The sequence below is a fragment of the Mauremys reevesii genome, linkage group 12 (assembly GCF_016161935.1).
Source record: "Mauremys reevesii isolate NIE-2019 linkage group 12, ASM1616193v1, whole genome shotgun sequence".
Lineage (NCBI taxonomy): Eukaryota > Metazoa > Chordata > Testudines > Geoemydidae > Mauremys > Mauremys reevesii.
This window is the reverse complement of record NC_052634.1, coordinates 38,231,668-38,252,284: the sequence shown is the minus strand read 5'-3', so window position 1 is coordinate 38,252,284 and position 20,617 is coordinate 38,231,668. Positions and strand designations below refer to the sequence as shown.

General features: G+C 47.8%; 1 non-coding gene and 1 pseudogene across 1 annotated transcript; both read right to left on the bottom strand.

The window, feature by feature from the left end:
* The window catches only part of LOC120375648, a 310,655-nt pseudogene extending 290,680 nt beyond the window's left edge, over window positions 1–19,975 (bottom strand).
* On the bottom strand, window positions 2,153–2,225 carry TRNAK-UUU. The gene has a single exon. It is a non-coding gene; the product is annotated as a tRNA-Lys (tRNA).
* Window positions 19,976–20,617: the final 642 nt, after the last annotated feature.

The following is a 20,617-nucleotide window of genomic DNA, read 5'->3' as shown; positions in this document are numbered from 1 at the left end:
GTTGGCAGGATTTGAACCTGCGCAGGGAGACCCCAATGGATTTCTAGTCCATCGCCTTAACCCCTCCGCCACAACTACTTGAGCTATACTTATTTCACTACATGATGATTCTGTTCTCACTGAATTGTCACTTCAAATTGTTTGCTCAGACCAGCTCCCCCAGCACACTCATGGCTGCATTAGTGTAAGTGTGTCCTTGGCTGAACACCGAGAATTCCTGCCCATTTCCCTTCCGGTTGGAGCAGGATGGGAGAGTGTTTGTGTGAACAACATTGCTGTAGATTGTTGTTCATTCCCCACTCTGACAATTCAGACAGTCCCTTTCCTAGTCAAATCTCCAGCACATCGTTCCAATAGCTGGGGGCAGGATTTCTCTGGGGCACTGAGGGCTGGCGTGTGAACTCAGCCTTGCATTCCACCCTTGATGTTTCATGGACTAACAAAAGCAGCAGAAAGAAAGAGCCGAGCCAATATCTCCTGGCAGGGATGCAGGTGCCACGTCCCTCTGTCTGACCATCGCCATTGCAGGAGAGAAGGGTTCACTGGAATTGAATGCCCTGGCTCAGACCAGAGACGCAGGAAGATTTTGCTGTTCATGGATCTGTGCAAAGGAAATTGTGTCTCTGTGTGAAACTGAGGTTGGAAATGAAACGTCCACATGGTGGCCCAATGCTCTAGGGAATGTGGGTGAAGGACTCGGGCTGAGAAATGATTTAACAGGGGTTTGTATTTATTGCCCTGATTAAAATCTATGGCTAAAAGGCAGCCACTGTTATTAGTACTTGTACCTGTGTTGGGACACCCCAGTGGGTGTCAAGTCCATTGTCTTCACCAGGGGCAGTCGATTATTTTAGCAAAGTACAAATTTCTTGGTCAAGGCCTAGGCTCCAGAGAAAACAATACACTGCTGATAAGAAGAAGTACATCAAAAGATTTTGCAGCCACCGTGGGCATAACTATGATGTGTCGTGTTTCACTCTTTATACCTGGCGCCACCTCCTTTCCCTTTAGCCTTGTAGTTGACCAAGGGCAAAGCTGAACATCTCCTCAGATACCAGGGAGTGTTTATGTCCATTCCTGCGAGCTACACAGGGGTTTGATGTTGCTGCTTTCAGTCCTCCGGCTCTGCCGGGATAAGGAACAATTCAGGCTGTCACTGAACTGAAGGAGGAAGATCAGTTTTTGACAGGCAGAGGGACGCCTCCTCTTAAAGGTGTTTGTCTGGCTGGCAGTCCTGGTTCCCAGGTCTCGCCCGTGGGGCTCCAGCAGTTTTGGGACCAGGTCACTCCCTTGGCACCACCTGCTGCCCCCAGGCACTCCCCCCCCCCAGATGACCCCCCTCTCTCTGGGACAGGGACAGGTCTGAGCTCTTGCACCAAATGCTGATTGTGGCTGCCAGAATCTGTGGGCAGCTCATTTAGTTTGCACCCAGGGTTGAGTCCTTGATTCACACATCAAGGATAACGACCCTTTGTTTCTCCTGCCCCAATAACATGGAGACTGGGAATCTAACACCAGCCACAAGTGATCATTTCGGCAAACAACCCAACCTATTTCCAACATACTGTAAAATCCACATGCAGACTCATACATGAAACCTTGCAAGAAAATCTTCCTGAGGGGGTCTGAAGCACCTGCTGCTGGAGGGAAGGAGGGAGCCGTGGGTTGGGATTGAGGAGCAGCGTGAGGAGGGGGGGCCTGTGGGTTGGGATTGAGGGGCACTGGGAATAGGAGGGGGCTGTGGGTTGGGACAGAGGAGAAGGGTGAAGAGGAGCAGGCTCTGGTTGGGAGTGAGGAGCAGTGAGCGTAGGAGGGACTGAGGGTTGGGACTGAGGGGCACTGGGAAAAGAGGGGACATGGGTTTGGGCTGAAGAGCATCTTCATTTGGGGATCCAGCAGGACAGGGGAAGGTAGCGGGTGATTCTAATTCCTTAGGGATATTCTGTGTGTGTGTGCGCAGGGAAGGAACATGCTCTATGCCCAGAGGCCTTTATTCCTCCAGGCTGCAAGGACAAAGGGATGTCAAGGAGTTGTTCCTTCAATCTCCCCCACACAAAGGCCCTTCTTAGGAAAGGAAAATCCTGAAGAGAAAGAGTAACATCAAAGAAGAATCCAGAAAGTCAGATTTTTACACTCATAGTGAGAAGTTTATCACCTGACCAGGGACTTGAACCCTGGACCCTCAGATTAAAAGTCTGATGCTCTGCCAACTGAGCTAGCCAGGCTCACATAGGAAAAGTGCAGGTTGGTGCAGAGGTGAAGCTAGTCAAGAAAAAGCGAGCAGGAAACAATTGGGGAAACCTGCTGCTCTCTCTCTCTTCCCAGCCCTGGCCTGGCCTGGAATTAGTGCTGGTTAACAAGACGGGAAAATATCGCATCTATCAGATTTTCATAGCTGTACAAGACTCAGGCACAATACAGAGGTGCCCATCTGCAAGTGCCGAATGGTTGGATTGGCTAATGCAGCCTGTAGATGTCCAGGGCACACTGGGATATCGAGCCAAGTGTCCATCACCATCATCATTTCGAAGGGATAATGATAATGATGGGAAGGTTCACAACTGACTCAGCAGTTGCATACAAAGGTGCATGTTTGGCAGTTACATTGGGAAATTCTGGCTCCTTCTCAGGCTCAGGTTGGCCACCCCGGTCTAGATGTAGAAGTTACAACATTTAAACTTGAAAGAGGGGCCAATTTCCCCATCATTTCACACCTTTACATCCAAACACGATGACTTTCTGAATGAACCCTCCTCGTTCAGCCAGAAGATCTTGGGGTGGTTGTAGGAGTCACTGGATAAAATTCTCTGGATTCTGTTCTGAATCAGGTCAGAGCAGAGGTACCTAGTGATCTAGTCTGGCTGTAAAATCTATATATCAACACCAAATATGGTGTGAAATTAATCCTCAGAAACGGCTGTTCCTCACCCAGACCCCAGCAAAGGGCTCTCCAAGGAAGGGGGCTGTTGAGGAAGGAAAGAAGAAAGATGTCCTCTCCCTGGAGGGACTGGGCTCTGCGCTTTGGACAGAAAGGAGGGGAAGGAAATGGTCACACGATGGCAGCAGAACCTAAGAAATGAAACACAACAGGCTTCTGAGCACATTGCTTCTGAACAGTGAACGAACCTGACTCCCGTATCATGAAAAGCCAAAAAGCCGTTTCTTTCTATGCCCGGGAGAAAAGAGTTCCAATCATTCCTGCCCGTTTACTTTTGAATGATTTTACATTATAAAGAAAATTGTAACAAAATTAGTCTGAACTTGAGCTGCCTGTTATTAAAAGCTGGTTCCCCAATTCAAGTTCCAACTGCCCTGCTAGAAACACCCCCAGGTCCCTGCTCACCCCAGGAAGAGGAAAAAGAGAAACCCCCACTGGGCACTGCCCTTGGCTCCAGGCTGCTGTCCCGGGGTGTGGGTGGGGACTGATTGTTTGCTGATGAGGAGGGAGCCAGTAGAGGCCTCTGGTGCTCTGCTCCTAGCATCTGCCCGGCCCAGGCTGTCCTCTGCCTCAGCTGCTGCTCCCGGCCTGCTCTAGAGTCAAACATGCAGGGCCCCCAGGGGAACAGAGGCTGGGACAGGGCAGCAGCCTGGGCTGGGCTGGGAAGATGCTGGGAGTTCTCGTTCCCTGAGAACTGGCCTGGCTCCCTTCTCAACAGCGAACAAATCAATTCCATGTCCCCTCCCCAGAAAAACCAGCCTGGCGCCAAGGGCAGCAGGGGACGATTCCCTCCAGTTCCCACCGAGGCAGGAGAGAAGCCAGGGTGTTTCTAGCAGAGCTTATGGAACTGACGTGGGGAAACCAGCCTTTAACAACAGGCAGTTCCAGTTTAAGCTCAGTGTTTTTAACAATTTTTACAACATTAAATAACCCTTCAATCATAGTGTCACCATCCATAACATTGCTTCAGCCTTACAGGTTCCCAAGTGCAAAACTAAACATCTCTTCAAACACAAGGGAGTGGAGATCAGTCAGTGTTCAGAGTCATCCCACATAAAAGAACCATGTTGTGGTACATACTGGCCCCATCATGTGGCCATCGCCTTTCCCTCCTCTCTGTTAAAAGTTTTAGTATTTTGCACAGAAACTTTCTTCCCTCAGGAGAGACTTGGGAACCAGGGCTGCCAGCCAGACAAAAACTTTTAAGAGGAGGCGTAACCTGTCAAAAAATGATCTCCCCTCTTCAGTTCAGTGACACCTTGAAATGTTACTTGTCCCGGCAGAGCTGGAGGATTGAAAGCAGATACATCAAAGCCCTGTGTAGCTAGCAGGAATGAACATAAACACTCCCTGGTATCTGAAGAGATATTTAGTTTTACCCTTGGTAAACTACAAGACTAAAGGAAAGGCAGTGGTGCCAAATATATAGAGTGAAAAACAAAACACTCGTCATGGTTATGCCCATAGTGACTGCAAAATCTTTCTATATACTTATTATTATTTTCTCTGGTGTCTAGAGATTGACCAAGAAATTTGGCTCTTGATAAAATAATCAACTACCCCCGTTAATGCAATGGACTAGAAATTGACTGGGGTCTCTCCACACAGGTTCAAATCCTGCCAGCTACAGATGCATTAGTATATTGTCATTACTGTTGTCTTAGTGCCTGAGCATCCACAGAGCCAAATCTGGTCTTGCTCTGAGGCTGTCTACACTTAAAATGCTGCTCTAGCACTGTGGAGAAGACAGTTGCTACAGTGAGGAGGGTTTTCCATTCCTGTAATAGCTACATTCACAGAACAATCTTTCCTTTCATTTAGCACTATCTAACCATGGCTTAGGTCAGCTTAATTATACTGGTTCTGGGGTTTTTCACACCCTGAAAGACGTACTTGTTAGAGGGTTTATCCCATCACCCTCCCATTTCCTGGTCCTTCTCGCGTGACCAGAGAGCAGCAATGCACGAAGTTCAAAGGTGAAAACAATTCAATGTTTATTGGGGTAAACTTCCAGCAAGCAATGATTCCAATTTCCTTCCTCAGTGTCCCCCTTCCCAGCTCTGACACCACAGAGCTTTGCCTGTGTCCCTGTTCCCATTCCCTGTTCCTATTTCCCCCCTTAGCAAAACATAATTCCAATTCCCCTACCCCCACTCCCACTCCCACTCCCACTCCCCCCCTTACTTCCTGACTGACTGCAGACTATATAGTAAAACTTGAGTTCTGCTTAGCTATGCCTTAACCAATCATTTTACTGAAATGTAACTAACCAATCCTAACATATTGTAACATGATTATCTAACCAATTATACCCCACCACCTTAATTGGTTTACACTCAACAAATTAATTATACAGCAGACAGAAAGAATCACAGCACCAGACAGAGATTATACAGACAAGCAATAGAAAAATGGGGACTACAGTGATAGAACAACACAGAAATGAGGATTTCACACCCCAGCTATTGATCAGTGAGTTGTTCCTAGATAGGACACTATCATGGTAGAGGTTGTGGGTGCTGGTTGCTTAACTGTCTGGCCCCCAGGGCAGGATTTTGAGGTTCACCATTACTGTCTCAGAATGCCAGCACCCATCTTTTGTTCACTTAAAATGCGAGCAGGGAGATTCCAACACCACAGAACTCATGGAGCTCCAGGAAATGTGTAACTTTAGGTCCGGGTGAGCGTGTCTAAAATTCAGCTGTGCTGTAGAAGGTCTCTAGGAGTTGAAAGAGAGGTGCCATCTCGACCTCCCTAAAGAGTTCATCAACTATTAATGAAAACTAGGGTTGATAAGTCATGTTTTTTGTAGCAGGAGGATGGTGGACTGGTCTAAAGTGCCAGTTTTAAGACTCCTTTTTCCCTATCTCTTGGGTGTTCTGGTCTCTGCATTGAGATGTGGTTTCAAATCCCACTCCTGACATGACCATTTAATTCTATCTGGAGAAAATAGCCTCACTTGAATCTCCTGTGCAACAATAGAACCCCATTTGCTTAGCTTTGCTATTCCAGTAGTTGTGAGAGAAGCTCCAAACCAGAGGGAAACAGGGCCTGTTCTCTCGACTCATCAATTTTTGTCTTCCTTCATTCCAAGCCATTTTCTCAGAAACATCCATATTTCCCACACTATTTTGTTTAATGTTCTTTGCTTTTATGAAACTTTAGAGTCATTTAATTGCCACACAACTGTACTTATGAAGTAAAGTGAAACACAATATTTTTTGGATATTCTTGCAGAAGAGTTTTGCTTTCTGACCTGGAATTGAACAGGGGCTACCCGAGGGGACAATGCTGCTCCCTTTTCTTGGCTCATCCAAAAAACATAAGTTCTTGGTGCCCTTTGTTTCCCTGTTCTTCAAAGGCAAATCAACTGGTGTAGCAGCTGAGAAAGCCTTAGAAAAGGGCCCCAAAATTGACAGCAGCTGGTTTCTGTAGTGTAGTGGTTATCACATTTGCCTAACTTGCAAAAGATCCCTGGTTTAAAACCAGGCAGAAACATTGATACGTTCCTTCCTTTGGTCTTTTATCACTCCAAGGCCTTTCTTAACTACATCCATAGCTTCTATGCTTTCTTCCTCATTATTTTTTTCCTTTTATGGAGCTTTAAATTGAAAAGGAGAGGGTTAGCCGGCATTTTGAGGGAAGGAACAGACCATCGTTTGGGAGACTGCCAGCTACGTAACAAATCTGAGCGGAGAAGAATCCCAACCCATTGTCCTGCATATTTAGCTCCCAGCCAGCAGTTTTTCCCTTGCCTTTTTTTTTTTTTTTTTTTTTTGAGCTAACCTTGAGTCCAGGGCGCGCACACTCTCTCCGCCCCACACATCAAATCTGGCCCTGCTGCAAAGTGACCCCTAAGAACCAGCAACCTGCACGAGAGCATGACTGGGGGGAAAAGGTTTCCCGTGAAGCTTATAAGCCACTGGATGCCTTGGAAAGAGGCAGGCTCTGAGCGTAACAGTCAGCAAAGAAGGCCTGTTTGGGGATGTGGCGCAGTGGTACAGCGCCTGCTTGGCATGTATAAGGCCCTGGGTTCACTCCCCACGTTTGCCTTTCACCCCTGCTGCTTTGCTCATGCCCAGCTGGCATGTGGCCCAGCCAGTCTCCCTGCACAGGTTACAGTCCTGAGCAGTGAGGGCAAAGTGCCAATTGCATGGAAGCTCTGGGGGGGGTTCTGCTCCTAAAGCACCAGGGTGACGCTAAGATTCCCATCCACTGAGCTGCTTGATGAGGAAGGACTGGAGAGAAGGGTCCCATCAGCAGAGAGGGAGGGACAAGGCCATGGAGGGGCAGTCAGTGCTGAGAGAGGTCAGCGATTTACACAAGACGGGGACACTGGTTCTGGAGGGGACAGGAGGTGAGGGCAGCTTGTTTACAGTGATGCTGATGCTGAATAGAAAAAAAGGCTGGAGTCAATGAAACATGAGAGATAGAAGGAGAAGGGCAGCTCCACAGAGGGTCCTGGTGCTCATACACCCCAGTTCATAAGTACCCAACATAAGAATGGCCACACTGGGTCAGATCAACGGTCCATCTAGCCTAGTAGCCTGTCTTCTTACAGTGGCCGATCCTAGGTGCCCCCAGGGTTCCACAGGTTGACTGTGTGTTATGTGAAGAAATATTTCCTTTTGTTTGGTTTAAACCTGCTGCCTCTTCATTTCGTTTGGTGACCCCTAGTTCTCGTGTCTAGAGGAGTAAATAACACTTCCTTGTTTATTTTCTCCAACCCAGTCATTGCTTTATAGACCTCTATCATCTCTTTTCCAAGCTGAAAAGTCTCAGCCTTATTAATCACTCGTCATATGAAAGCTGCGCCAGACCCCTAATCATTTTTGTTGCCCTTTTCTGAACCTTTTCCAATTACAATATATCTTTTATCAGGTGGGGTGACCACATCTGCAGGCAGTGTTCAAGATGTGGGTGTGCCATGGATTCCTGTAGAGGCGCCCTGGCTTGTCCTAGATAGAGAGACTAGACAAACAGGGACCTAGCCCCCTACAGTGATCCATGGACAAGAACCTGGCTGGGAGTGGGGTGAAGGTTTCCTCTGGACAAAGGGGAGCTGAAATCCCTCAGGGTCCTGAAACTTAAGCAATGAAAGCTTCAAACCCTTTATAGCCGTGCGTTGAGGTGCATCAGCAGAAGGTTGGGCTGGAGCAGGGGTCGGCAACCTATGGCACGCGTGCCAAAGGTGGCACGCGAACCCATTTTTAATGGCACGCTTGGGCCTGCCGGGACTCCAGTGTGACATTAAAAATCCTGCTGGCACGGCAACCAGCTGGCCCCTCCCCCGCCTTCCCCCGGAGTTCTGCCGCCGCGCGTGCAGCGCTCTGGGGGCCGGGGCTCCGCACTCCCATGGGGCAGAGTTTGGCTTTGCGGGGAGTGAAAGACGCTCCCCGCTCATCCAGCGCCCTGCTGCCTTGCGCACAGCACTTTGAGGCGTGGCTGCGGCGGCAGCCGGGCTCGAATGAGCAGGAAGCCTCATGGTAAGGGGTCTGGGGCTGGGGTTGGGGTAAGCGGGGGCAATCAGGGGCAGGGAGCAGGGTGGGTTGGATGGGGTGGGATCCCAGGGGGTGGTTGGGGCAGGGGTCTCTGGAGGGGGCAGTCAGGGAGCGGGGGTGGATGGGGCATGGGAGTCCCGGGTCTGTTAGGGGTGGGGGTGGATAGGAGACAGGGCAGGCAGGGAACAGGGTCCTGGGGGCACAGTTAGGGTGGGGGTTTTGGGGGGTCAGAGAACAAGGAGCTGGGGGTTGTATGGGTCCAGAGTTCTGGGGTCCTGTCAGGGGCGGGGAGCGGTTAGATAGGCATGGGAGTCCGGGAGGTTCTGTCTGGGTGCGGGGGTGTGGATAACGTTTGGGGCAGTCAGGGGACAGGTAGGGGGTACGTTCCTAGGGGGGCAGTCAGGGGACACGGGGCAGGGCGGCTTAGATCGGGAGTGGGGTCCCAGGAGGTAGTCGGGACAAGGAGCGGGGATGGGGTTCTGGGGGGCCATCACCCAGCCCTCTGCCTGGAGCCCTGACCCCTCCACACCCCCCAGGCCCCTGCCCTGAGCCTTGCACCCCCACATCCCGCCCAGGCCCCTGCCCTGAGCCCGGTACCACCCTGCCCTTTGTGAACTCCCTCACCCCTCCCCCCCCCCACGCCCCCAGCCGTGCCTCTGGCACCCCCACACCTACCCAGCCCCCCTACTCTGACACCTGTACCCCCTCTCATGCCCCCAGCCCTGACTCTTGCATCCCCACATCCCCAGCCTCCCACATCCCATGCACCCGCACATCCCCACCCCCACCCAGAGCACCAAACGGGAGCTCCTGCACCCCTCCGCACACATTCCCACCTGCACCCCTCATGCCAAATGGGAGCTGCCCAGGTAAGTGCCCTCACACCCAAACCTCCTGCCCCAACCCTGAGCCCCCTCCCTCATTCTAGCCCCTGGCCAGACCCTTCATCCCCAGCCCTATGCTCAGTCCACTCCCACCCTCAGCTCAGTGCAGAGAGAGGAAGAGAATGGGCCAGAACCAGGGAGAAGGTAGGTACCCACTGTATGTGGGCAGGGCCGGGACCCCACACCGGCGGCGGGCTGAGCGGGTCCGGCAGCCGGGATCCCGGCTGGCAGGAGCCGGTGGATGGAACCCCTGAGCGGCAGTGGGCTGAGCCGCTGCCGGTCTGGGGTTCTGGCTGCCAGACCCTTCCCAGCTGGGGTCCTGGCCGCAGGCCCCGCTCAGCCCACTGCCGGCCTAGGTGAACAGAACCCCAGACCAGCAGCAGGCTGAGCGGGCCAGCGGTGTAAGATCAACATTTTAATTTAATTTTAAATGAAACTTCATAAACATTTTGAAAACCTTGTTTATTTTACAATACACTAGTTTAGTTATATAATATATAGACTTGTAGAGAGAGACCTTCTAAAAAACATTAAAATGTATTACCGGCACGCGAAACCTTAAATTAGAGTGAATAAATGAAGACTTGGCACACCACTTCTGAAACGTTGCCAACCCCTGGGCTGGAGGAACCTGGAGAGTACATTTCTGATCTACATTTCTATTTGTTTGGTTTTTGTAGGTTAAATTAATGCAGGCTCTGGTCCACTCTCTCCCAAGGGTGTAATGTTGCTGTGCACAATGAGAAATCTTGGGGAAAGATTGAAATGAAATGGAAGCAGCATATGGTGGCAGAACCTAAGGAATTAAAAGCCCATTGATTCTTATGTGTGTGCATTGACTCTGAACCAGAAGTGTAATTTTTCTCGCTTTGTGGCTGCAGCCAGTAAAATATTTAAATATCTATCAGGGATGGTCTAGACAGTATTTGGTCCTGCCATGAGGGCAGGGGACTGGACTCGATGACCTCTCGAGGTCCCTTCCCGTCCTAGAGTCTATGAATCAATGAAACTCTGGCTTTTCCTGAATGCTGTAGACTGTGAGTTCCTGGGAAAGGGCAGGGGGAGAGGGAGCAAGAGGAGAAAGGCAGAGACACTGGAGAAGAAGAATGGGGGGAGAAGAAAGAGACAGAGAACACAGAGAGACAATCAATGACTGAAGATGTCCCAACTCCATCTTGCTCCTCACAGGTGTTCAGAAAGCTGGGTAGTTGTAGGTTTCAAATATCAAGGGGCTCTCCACATACCTGATCTCTCTCTCCTGGCTCCCATTTTAGCATTAACTTTTATTTTGAAATGTTTGGCTTACCCCTGATCTTCTCTTTCCCTAACTGTATTGCAAGTTGGGTGGGTTTTTTTGTTGTTTTTTTTGCTTCCCTTTTGTTCATATCAACATAATTGTAACAGCAAAGGAATCTGTAGGAGCAAAAACTGACTCAAAACTTTATTTCCCCATCATGCAGGAACATGGTACAAACAGCTCATGCAGCTGGAATCATCACACGGAAGCCAGGGGATGGGAGATGCAGGTTTCCAAGTGTTCTGTCTTCTCAGATGACACATTCCAGCCCCTTGTATTCCTCCCTCCTGTGTGACCTGCTGGGCTTTGACACACTTATTGTCTCATTCTATGGATAATGTGATTGTAACACAACGTGACTGAAATTAAACCACTTCCAGACAAGGAACCAACAAAAGAGAAAAGCCATTATTGCATTGGCTGGGAATTGAAGCCAGGTCAACTGTTTGGAAGGCAGCTATGCTCACCACTATACCACCAACACAGCTGGCAGGAGCAGCTTTCCTGCAGGCTACGTGTGCTGGCAAAGGGGGTTACACGTGACCATGGAGCTAGTAAGCAGGGTGGATGGGCTGGAAGCCGCCTGACAGCTGGGAGCAGAGTTAGGGGGCAAAGGTGAAAACAGATCTCATTGGGAGCTGGCCCACACCCAACCTGCCCCTAGGAGAGGGGAACTGAAGCTCAACTTCAATCATAGAAAACTCTTCCCTAAGAAGGAAGGGGACGGCTTGTTTTAAAGACAAGGTTTGTGGGTTTTGCCCACTACATACAGAGGGCTGGATAGCGCTGAGTCCAGACAAGACTCTGGTAGGATAAGGAAGAAACTCAGGCTGCCAGTGAGCTGAAGGAGGGAGATGATATTTTGACAGCGATGGACACCTCATCTTAAAGGCCTTTGTCTGCCTCCTTCTAGTGACTGTTTGGCACAGGAATGCAGCCCCCACTCCTGGGTGGCTCCTGTGGAAATAATGTTTCTGTGCAAAACACAAAAGCTTTTAACAGAAAGGAGGGAAAGGAAATGGCCATGCAGTGGGACAGGAATGTAAGGAATGAAACAGCAGATACTTCTCCCACGTGCATTGACTTTGAACCTTGTTGTTTGCCGTGTTGTTATATCCCTGTTGTTCCCTGGACATGAGAGGTGGGGCAGGGAGGTGGGGGCTCACATATCGTCTTTCAAAGGACCAAGGAAGGGAGTGTTATTTACTCCTTCTCATAACACAAGAACTAGGAGGAGTCACCAAATGAAATGAATAGGCTACAGATTTGAAACGAAATATTTCTTCGCACAATGCACAGTTAACCTGGGGAACTCTTTAGCAGAAGATGTTGTGAAAGCCAAGACTAGAACAGAGTTCAAAAAAGAACTAGAGAAGTGCACAGAGGATAGGTTCATCGATGGCTATTAGCCAGGATGGGCAGGGATGGTGTCCCCAGCCATTGTTTTCCAGAAGCTGGGAATGAGCAACAGGAGAACCACAGAGCAATGACAAAGCCAGGTTGTCATGGGCGAGTAGTTAGGGGGATGCACTAAAAATCCAGTGGAGTCATCCCCCTCCTCTCCACCCCAAGCAGCTCTGAATCTTGATGACTCTGATGCTGAAATTCCACTGCCTCAGCATCCTCAATCCCCACTGGAGGCCAGTGTAGAGTCTTTAGATCCCTGTTCGTATTTCATACTCCAGCTGATGCACCATTCCTGCCCAGCAACTCACCGTCTGCCCCAGAAGAACCAGCTGGTGGGCCGCACCCACAGGCAGACAACTTATACCGCTCCCCTCAGAGCAGCAGCCGCAGCAGTTGGCAGCTAATCCCCACCTAAGGCTTTGGGGAAGGAGATGGGGATCATGTGTTATTTCTTCCGTACATCGAGTCTCACGGTGTTTTAACATATTTCTCTCTAACACTGATTTAAATTTAGAGCCCCTCCCCCCAGTTCTGCTTTGTAAGAGCCTCATTTCTGTACATAAAACAGAAGAACAACCAGACTGGGTCAGACCAACGGTCCATCCTGCCAAGTGTCCTATCTCCCAAGAGCAGTCAAAGCCAGATGCTTTAGAGGGAATTAACAGAACACGTAATCATGAAGTGATCCATCCCGTTGCCCATTCCTAGTGTCTTTACAGATGTGACCACAAAGAGACACTTGCAGCTACTTAGAATCATAGAAGATTAGGGTTGAAAGAAACCTCAGGAGGTATCTAGTCCAACCCCCTACTCAAAGCAGGACCAATCCCCAACTAAATCATCCCAGTCAGGGCTCTGTCAAGCTGGGTCTTACAAACCTCTAAGGATGGAGATTCCACCACTTCTCTAGGGAACCCATTCCAATACTTCACCACCCTCCTAGTGAAAAAGTGTTTCCTAATATCCAACCTAGACCCCACCACTGCAACTTGAGACCATTGCTCCTTGTTCTGTCGTCTGGCCGAGCTCCATTCTCTTTGGAACCCCCTTCAGGTAGTTGAAGGCTGCCATCAATTCCCGACTCATTCTTCTCTTCTGCAGACTAAATAACTCCAGTTCCCTCACCTCTCTTCATAAATCATATGCCTAGGTCTCCTAATAATTTTTGTTGCCCTCTGCTGAACACTCTCCAATTTGTCCACATCCTTTCTGTAGTGGGGGGGGGAGGGGAGACTGGATGCAGTACTCCAGATGTGGCCACATCAGTGCCAAATAGAAGGGACTAATCGCTTCCTTCAATCTGCTGGCAACATTCCCACTAATGCTGCCCAATATGCTGGTAACCTTCTGGCAACAAGGGCACATTATTGACTCATATCCAGCTTCTTGTCCACTGTAATCCCCAGCTCCTTTTCTGCAGAACTGCCACTTAGCCAGTCTGTCCCCAGCCTGTAGCGGTGCATGGGACTCTCCCATCCTAAGTGTAGGAATCTGCACTTGTCCTTGTTGAACCTCATCAGATTTCTTTTGGCCCAATCCTCCAATTTGTCTAGGTCACTCTGGACCCAAACCCTACCCTCCAGCACTTGGATTCTTTATGTGCTTTCACAGAGCGAAGAGCACATGTTCCATGATTTCATACAGCAGAGTTTTATTCTATAGGGAGCTTTCCCTGTGTGGCTCAACACAGATGCACATTGTGACCCTTCTCAGGGTGCTGAGGGCCGTGAATCTCCTGGTGGCCACCTGCCACGAGGAAGAGGGACTTTTGCATTTGGCAGCTGGATGTTAATGACCAAACTCACCAGCCTGTCAGCCAGTCAAGCACCCTCCTCTGAGCTACATCAACCTTAACAATTGACAATAAAGGCACCTTAACCCCTGAGTTCCTTCAATGTGTCCCCCTCTGGGGTCCAGCTCCAATCATCAGATACTCGGGGTATGTCTATACTATCTGCTGAATTGGTGGGCAGCGATCGATCCAGCGGGGGGATCGATCTATCGGGTCTAGTGTCGATGCAATAAATCGATCCTCGAGTACTCTTCTGTCGACCACTGTACTCCAGCTTGGTGAGAGGCGCAGGCAGAGTCTACTGGGGAGCTGCAGCAGTCGACTCACCGCGATGAAGACACCATGGTAAGTCGATCTAAGTACATCGACTTCAGCTACGTTATTCATGTAGCTGAAGTTGCGTAACTTAGATTGATTCCCTCCTAGAGTAGACCAGGGCTCAGAAAAATCCCAGATCCTCTCTGCCCAAAGCAATTGTACATCCCAGGTTACCAGTTTTACTGTAGCCCACTGCTACTGGATCACACACAGCACTTGAGCACAGTTATTGAACAAAGGGACATTTATTTAACAAGGGACAGAGATTTAAACAAACAAATGTGAATGATGGAAACCAACTGTTACCAACAAAACAAAATCACAAAATGCAACCTACACTTTTTAATAGTTACCTTTCCTACCTAAGTAGATTGAAGTGTGAGGTGACAGTCTATTGCAGTGACTGCTAGTCCCTAGGAGCCAGGGCCCTGCCTTTCTTGAAGCACCACTGGTCATTAGTGATCTCCTTGGTGAATGGACCTAGAGTGTTTCTCTCCACCCTGTTATAAAATGAATCAGTCTTTTGTGTATATTCACAGAAAGGACCATTTCCTCATTGTCATATTGTCGTTTACACTTCCACAGGGTTTCGATGTCTATAATTTGTCTTTGATAGTTTTCCATTGGCTTTTCTGGGCTGGTGCAAAGATTGACAATGCAGCAACACATTGCATAACTGGCTAGCAAGGGACGGGTGACAATTCCTCCCACTTGAATAGGCCATTCCCAACAAGACCTTTAATTGGGGTGACTCACTTTCATGATAATACCATATGGGCATAATTTTCCATATACTTACATGACTCCTTCAATAGGACTCATACACACCTCTTGCAGTGATCAGGAGTAACAATAATTTACAAGCTTTCAGTAGAGATCTCACTGCTATGCTTCCTGGATAAATATCATAAAAATCAGTGCATTAGGTGTGATGAGTTTGTCAGGTCTGAGGCAGGAGTTTCTTGTGAATTACTTTGACCTCTCTGCCAATTGGCACCAAAGAGCATTTATCACACATGCACTGAGTTATACAGTCACACTCTGACAGAACAGAAAGGACAACACAAAAATAGAGAAAGGAACAATCATATACTAAAATGACAATGGTTGGAACTCAACATTTCTCTCAGTCTTTGGACTGATGGGTACTAAGAGCTTTTCCCTCAGTTGAACCAGGTGATCGGACAGCTGGCTCAGCACTCCATACTAGCAGATTTCTCACATATAGGGAGATGGGTCAAAATTGGAATTGATGTCATGACTCGCTTCCCAGAGGGGATCAATCTGTCTAAGGCTGTGTCTACCCTTCAAACACTGGAAATATTCTTCTGACAACCTAACACTGTCTACACTGGGGCTTTGGTCACATTAACTACTTCTCTCAGTGGAGTGGATCTTTCACACCCCTGAGATATGTGGCCATGTCAACATAGTTTTTCAGTGTAGACCAGCCTCTGGATGGCTTTTAGATATGAAAGGCAGTGGACTTCAGCCTTTTCCTTGGTATTGATGGTTGACAACTGCAGCTTTCCTACCTGCTGGACACATCCTATGACAGATGTCAGGCCTTTCCTTTGCAAATTAGAGAAGTGGGGAAGTCAGTGACACTTACAGTGTAAGTGGGTAAAAACTTAAGGAGACAAGTTGTCTGAGTAGTTTTCCTTTTAATAGAAATTGACTTTGAAGCTAAGCAAAATATGCTCTATCTGAAATACAAAAAAATAAAACCTATACAGACCCAATATTCTCTTATACACTCTTTCTAACACCTATTCTCCCATCCCAACCTTTGGAGTGAGGTTTTCTACCAGGTTTACACTACAGGGGGTAAATTAAATCAAATTAACTTTTGAAGATTAACCATCATTTCCTGTACAACTAAAAAAAGAAAAAAAAACACAAGACAACTTTCAGTTTTCCAAAATAATTCAGATCATCAAATAACTTGTCTCTTACTCTAACCAATAACATCACCTATGATTTCATTTTCACTAGTAACACTAATATATTCAAAGATCACAAATTCTGGTCACATATGTTAGTTTTCTTTTAATCCCCATTGCCAACAACTGAACCTTGGCTCAAGTTGTGGTTTGTCCCAACACTTCTGTGAGTTCATATATCTCTGGTTCCTCTGCCAGGCGTGTTGGTGGAAGGGGTCTCCTATGTGGGAATGTTAGCATCATGAGGAAAAATACCTCTCTTTTCACACTTTAAATCTTTCAAAGTAGTAGGAAGTAGGGGAGAAGTGATACAAATGCAGAAAACACAGGAGAAAACTGTCTGGGCTACACTAAAGACATTTATCGGTATAATTATTGCTCAGGGGTGTGAAAAATCGATATAGCTGAGCAACATAGTTACACAGCTCTAGTTCCCTAAGTAAATAGCGCTACATCAGCAGGAGAGCTTCTCCTGCCAACATAGCCATCTGAGACAATATTGATTTAAACAATTGAACTACACTGTGATCATATGCACTTCCTTCAGTTAGTTGGGGATCTGCTGTTGTTCACAATTTCCAAGTGGAGATTTTAGATCACTGCTGTGTCTTTGTTAGCATGGCCAGTAAATTGGAGAGTTCTCTTCTATTGACAGAACTGAACTTGAACTTTCTCCATATCATCATGGAAGGATGGGGAAAAAGCAAAGCTGAAGTGAGAAATGATGACTTTAGCAAATGGTCATTTGTCTTAAACTCTCCAATAAATCTGAGCTGAACTAATATCTAATTGTGTGACCACACAGCCATCAAGAAAGATAGAAACCGAGATCACAGAGAGATAAAATACATGACAATGAACGTGTAAACTGAAATTCCAGAGCAGATTACATCTAATTATTTAGAATCAGGACAAGAGATTCTCCCATCACATTCTCCTCTGAATCATTCAAACATATTTCAGTGAGTAACTGTCTCAATAGTCAGTTATGTTATTTACAACATGTTTAGTATCCTAGCATTGCCATAATGGGGGAAAAAACAGCCACCTTGCCAGAAGTGGTTTTACCAATAGATGGAACCTGGGATTTAAACTCGAAATGATCACACTGCGATTAGGATCCATTTGAATTCCCCTTCCTGGTCTTTGATACTTTTCTCACCAGTCATAGCAACTCTGGCATAGGATTAAATAAGTCAAAGCATCATCTCCAAGCACAGACAACTGAGAACTCTTCATCACATGACACTTTGAGAAGTGGAGGGGTAGAATGTGATGACGATAAACTCTGCCTGGCTCAGACAAAAGGTAACAGTTCTGCCATGATGGGGAAGGAGGGAATCTCTGAGTCACCCCATCTCCTTCCAAGTATCAGAGGAGTAGCTCTGTTAGGGTACATCTATACTTACCAGCCGGGTCGACGGGTAGCGTTCGACTTCTCGGAGTTCGAACTATCGCGTCTAATCTAGATGCGATAGTTCGAACTCCGAACGCGCTCCCATCGACTCCGGAACTCCACCACCGCGAACGGTGGTGGCGGAGTTGATGGGGGAGCCGCAGACTTTGATCCCGCGGCGTCTGGACAGGTAAGAAGTTCGAACTAAGGTAGTTCGACCCCCCCACACACACACACACAAGTGTAGACCAGGCCTTAGTCTGGATCTGCAAAATGTGACAAAGAGTCCTGTGGCACCTTGTAGACTAACAGACATATGGGAGCATGAGCTTTCGTGGGTGAATCCCCACATCGTCAGATGCATGTAGCGGAAATTACCAGAGGCGGGTGTAAATATGCAGGCAAGAATCAGTCTAGAGATAACAAGGCTAGTTAAATCAGGGAGGATGGGCCCCTCTTCTAGCAGTTGAGGTGTGAACACAAAGGGAGGAGAAACTGCTTTTGTAGTTGGCTAGCCAGGGACAGTCTTTGTTTAGTCCTGAGCTGATGGTGTCAAATTTGCAGATGAACTGAAGCTCAGCAGTTTCTCTTTGGAGTCTGGCCCTGAAGTATTTTTGCTGCAGGATGGCACTTTTAAATCTGCTATTGTGTGTCCAGGGAGGTTGAAGTGTTCTCCTACAGGTTTTTGTATATTGCTTATGCTCCAGTACGTATTTTAGTCTATAAGGTGCCACAGGACTCTGTCGCTTTTTACATCTCCTTCCAGTATCACAGAGGCTGAAATGACAATTTTTTCCTGCCCCTGCTCTTCATTTAAATGTAATATGAAAAGTTCCCATGATAACTGCTCTTCAGCACAACATGAGAACAATTGGCAATGATACAATCTGTAACACTGGTGACTCTAACAATAACTTTGCAATAGGAGGAATGGTATAAATGTGACGCTCCCTGGTTCCTGATAGGAAGGGCACACTAGAATTACTCATGGGAGAATGGAGTTGATAGAAAGGATAAATGAGTCCACCTCAAAGAGGTCAAACTGCAAAATGCAAAAATAGGCCACTCACTCATCTGGACAAGCTGAGGGATATCGGTGCTTCAAACAGCTTTTAAAAGTGGGAATCAGGAAAGTATTAAAGTATTGATAGCCCTAGAGGTTTTTATGGTGTTGATCCCCCTTGCAGATTCTCTGATGGCTCACATGGTCTCAGTGGCAAGACAAGGTTTTCCCACACTCACTGCTTCCATTGGGTCGCATACCTGTGTGGATTCTGAGATGGGTAAGAAGGTGTGAGCTGTGATTGAAGGTTTTCCCACACTCACTGCATTTATAAGGTCTCTCACCGGTGTGGATTTTGTGATGTTTAGAAAGGCCTGAGCTGCTAGAGAAGCTTTTCCCACACTCATGACATTCATAGGGCCTCTTCCCTGTGTGGATTATCTGATGTTTAGAAAGGTCTGAGCTGGTAATAAAGCTTTTCCCACACTCATGACATTCATAGGGCCTCTCCCCTGTGTGGATTCTCTGATGAACAGAAAAGGCTGAGCTGCTAGTGAAGCTTTTCCCACACTCACTGCAATAAAAGGGCCTCTCCCCTGTGTGGATTCTCTGATGTTTAGAAAGTCCTGAACTGCTAATGAAGCTTTTCCCACACTCACGGCATTCATAGGGCCTCTCCCCTGTGTGGATTCTCTGATGTTGAGAAAGGACTGATCTGTAAGTGAAGGTTTTCCCACACTCACTGCAATCAAAGAGCCTCTCCCCTGTGTGGATTCTCTGATGAACAGAAATGGCTGAGCTGCAAGTGAAGGTTTTCCCACACTCACTGCAATCAAAGAGCCTCTCCCCTGTGTGGATTCTCTGATGTTTAGAAAGGCCTGAACTCCGACTGAAGGTTTTCCCACACTCACGGCATTCATAGGGCCTCTCCCCTGTGTGGATTCTCTGATGTTGACAAAGGGCTGAGCTCCTACTGAAGCTTTTCCCACTCATGGCATTCATAGGGCCTCTCCTGTGTGGATTCTCTGATGAATAGAAAGGGCTGAGCTGCAAGTGAAGGTTTTTCCACACTCACTGCAATAAAAGGGCCTCTCCCCTGTGTGGATTCTCTGATGTTTAGAAAGGCCTGAGCTGCTATTGAAGCTTTTCCCACACTCACGGCATTCATAGGGCCTCTCCCCTGTGTGGATTCTCTGATGTTGAGAAAGGGCTGAGCTGCTAGAGAAGCTTTTCCCACACTCATGACATTCATAGGGCCTCTTCCCTGTGTGGATTCTCTGATGTTTAGAAAGGTCTGAGCTGGTAATAAAGCTTTTCCCACACTCACTGCAATCAAAGGGCCTCTCCCCTGTGTGGATTCTCTGATGAACAGAAAAGGATGAGCTGCAAGGGAAGGTTTTTCCACACTCACTGCAATAAAAGGGCCTCTCCCCTGTGTGGATTCTCCGATGTTGAGAAAGGGCTGATCTGTAAGTGAAGGTTTTCCCACACTCACTGCATTCATAGGGCCTCTCCCCTGTGTGGATTCTCTGATGTTGAGAAAGGGCTGATCTGTAAGTGAAGGTTTTCCCACACTCATGACATTCATAGGGCCTCTCCCCTGTGTGGATTCTCTGATGAACAGAAAGGGCTGAGCTGCAAGTGAAGGTTTTTCCACACTCAGTGCATGTATTTTTCCTCTTTCCCATGAGGACTTCCTGCTGTGTTGTGGTTTCCTTGACGCTTTTCTGAGTTCCCCGACAGGAAATAAATTTACCCATTTTCTCCTCTGGCTGGTTTCCTTGCTCTCTTTCTGGTCTGTGCTGAATCTCACAGGATTTTCCCTGCTCATGACTCCAGGACACATTCCTTTTCGATCTTTGCGATAATTCTCTGTGTTTAGCCACTTTCTCAACATTTTCCTGCTGAGAATTCTCCTCTTTCTCACATACCATTGCGTCACCTGCTGTGATAGAGACAGAAACCTCAGACAGGGATGGAAAGGGGAAGGCCAAACCAAAACAAGTGCTGGAGAGACGTCAAATAAAAATCAGGAACTGAACTCCCCCAAACTCTTCCCTAAACAGGAGAGAGGAGGGGATCAGTTCGGCCCTCACATCCCATCCAAACTCACAGGGGGAAAGGAGGAAGCTACTGCC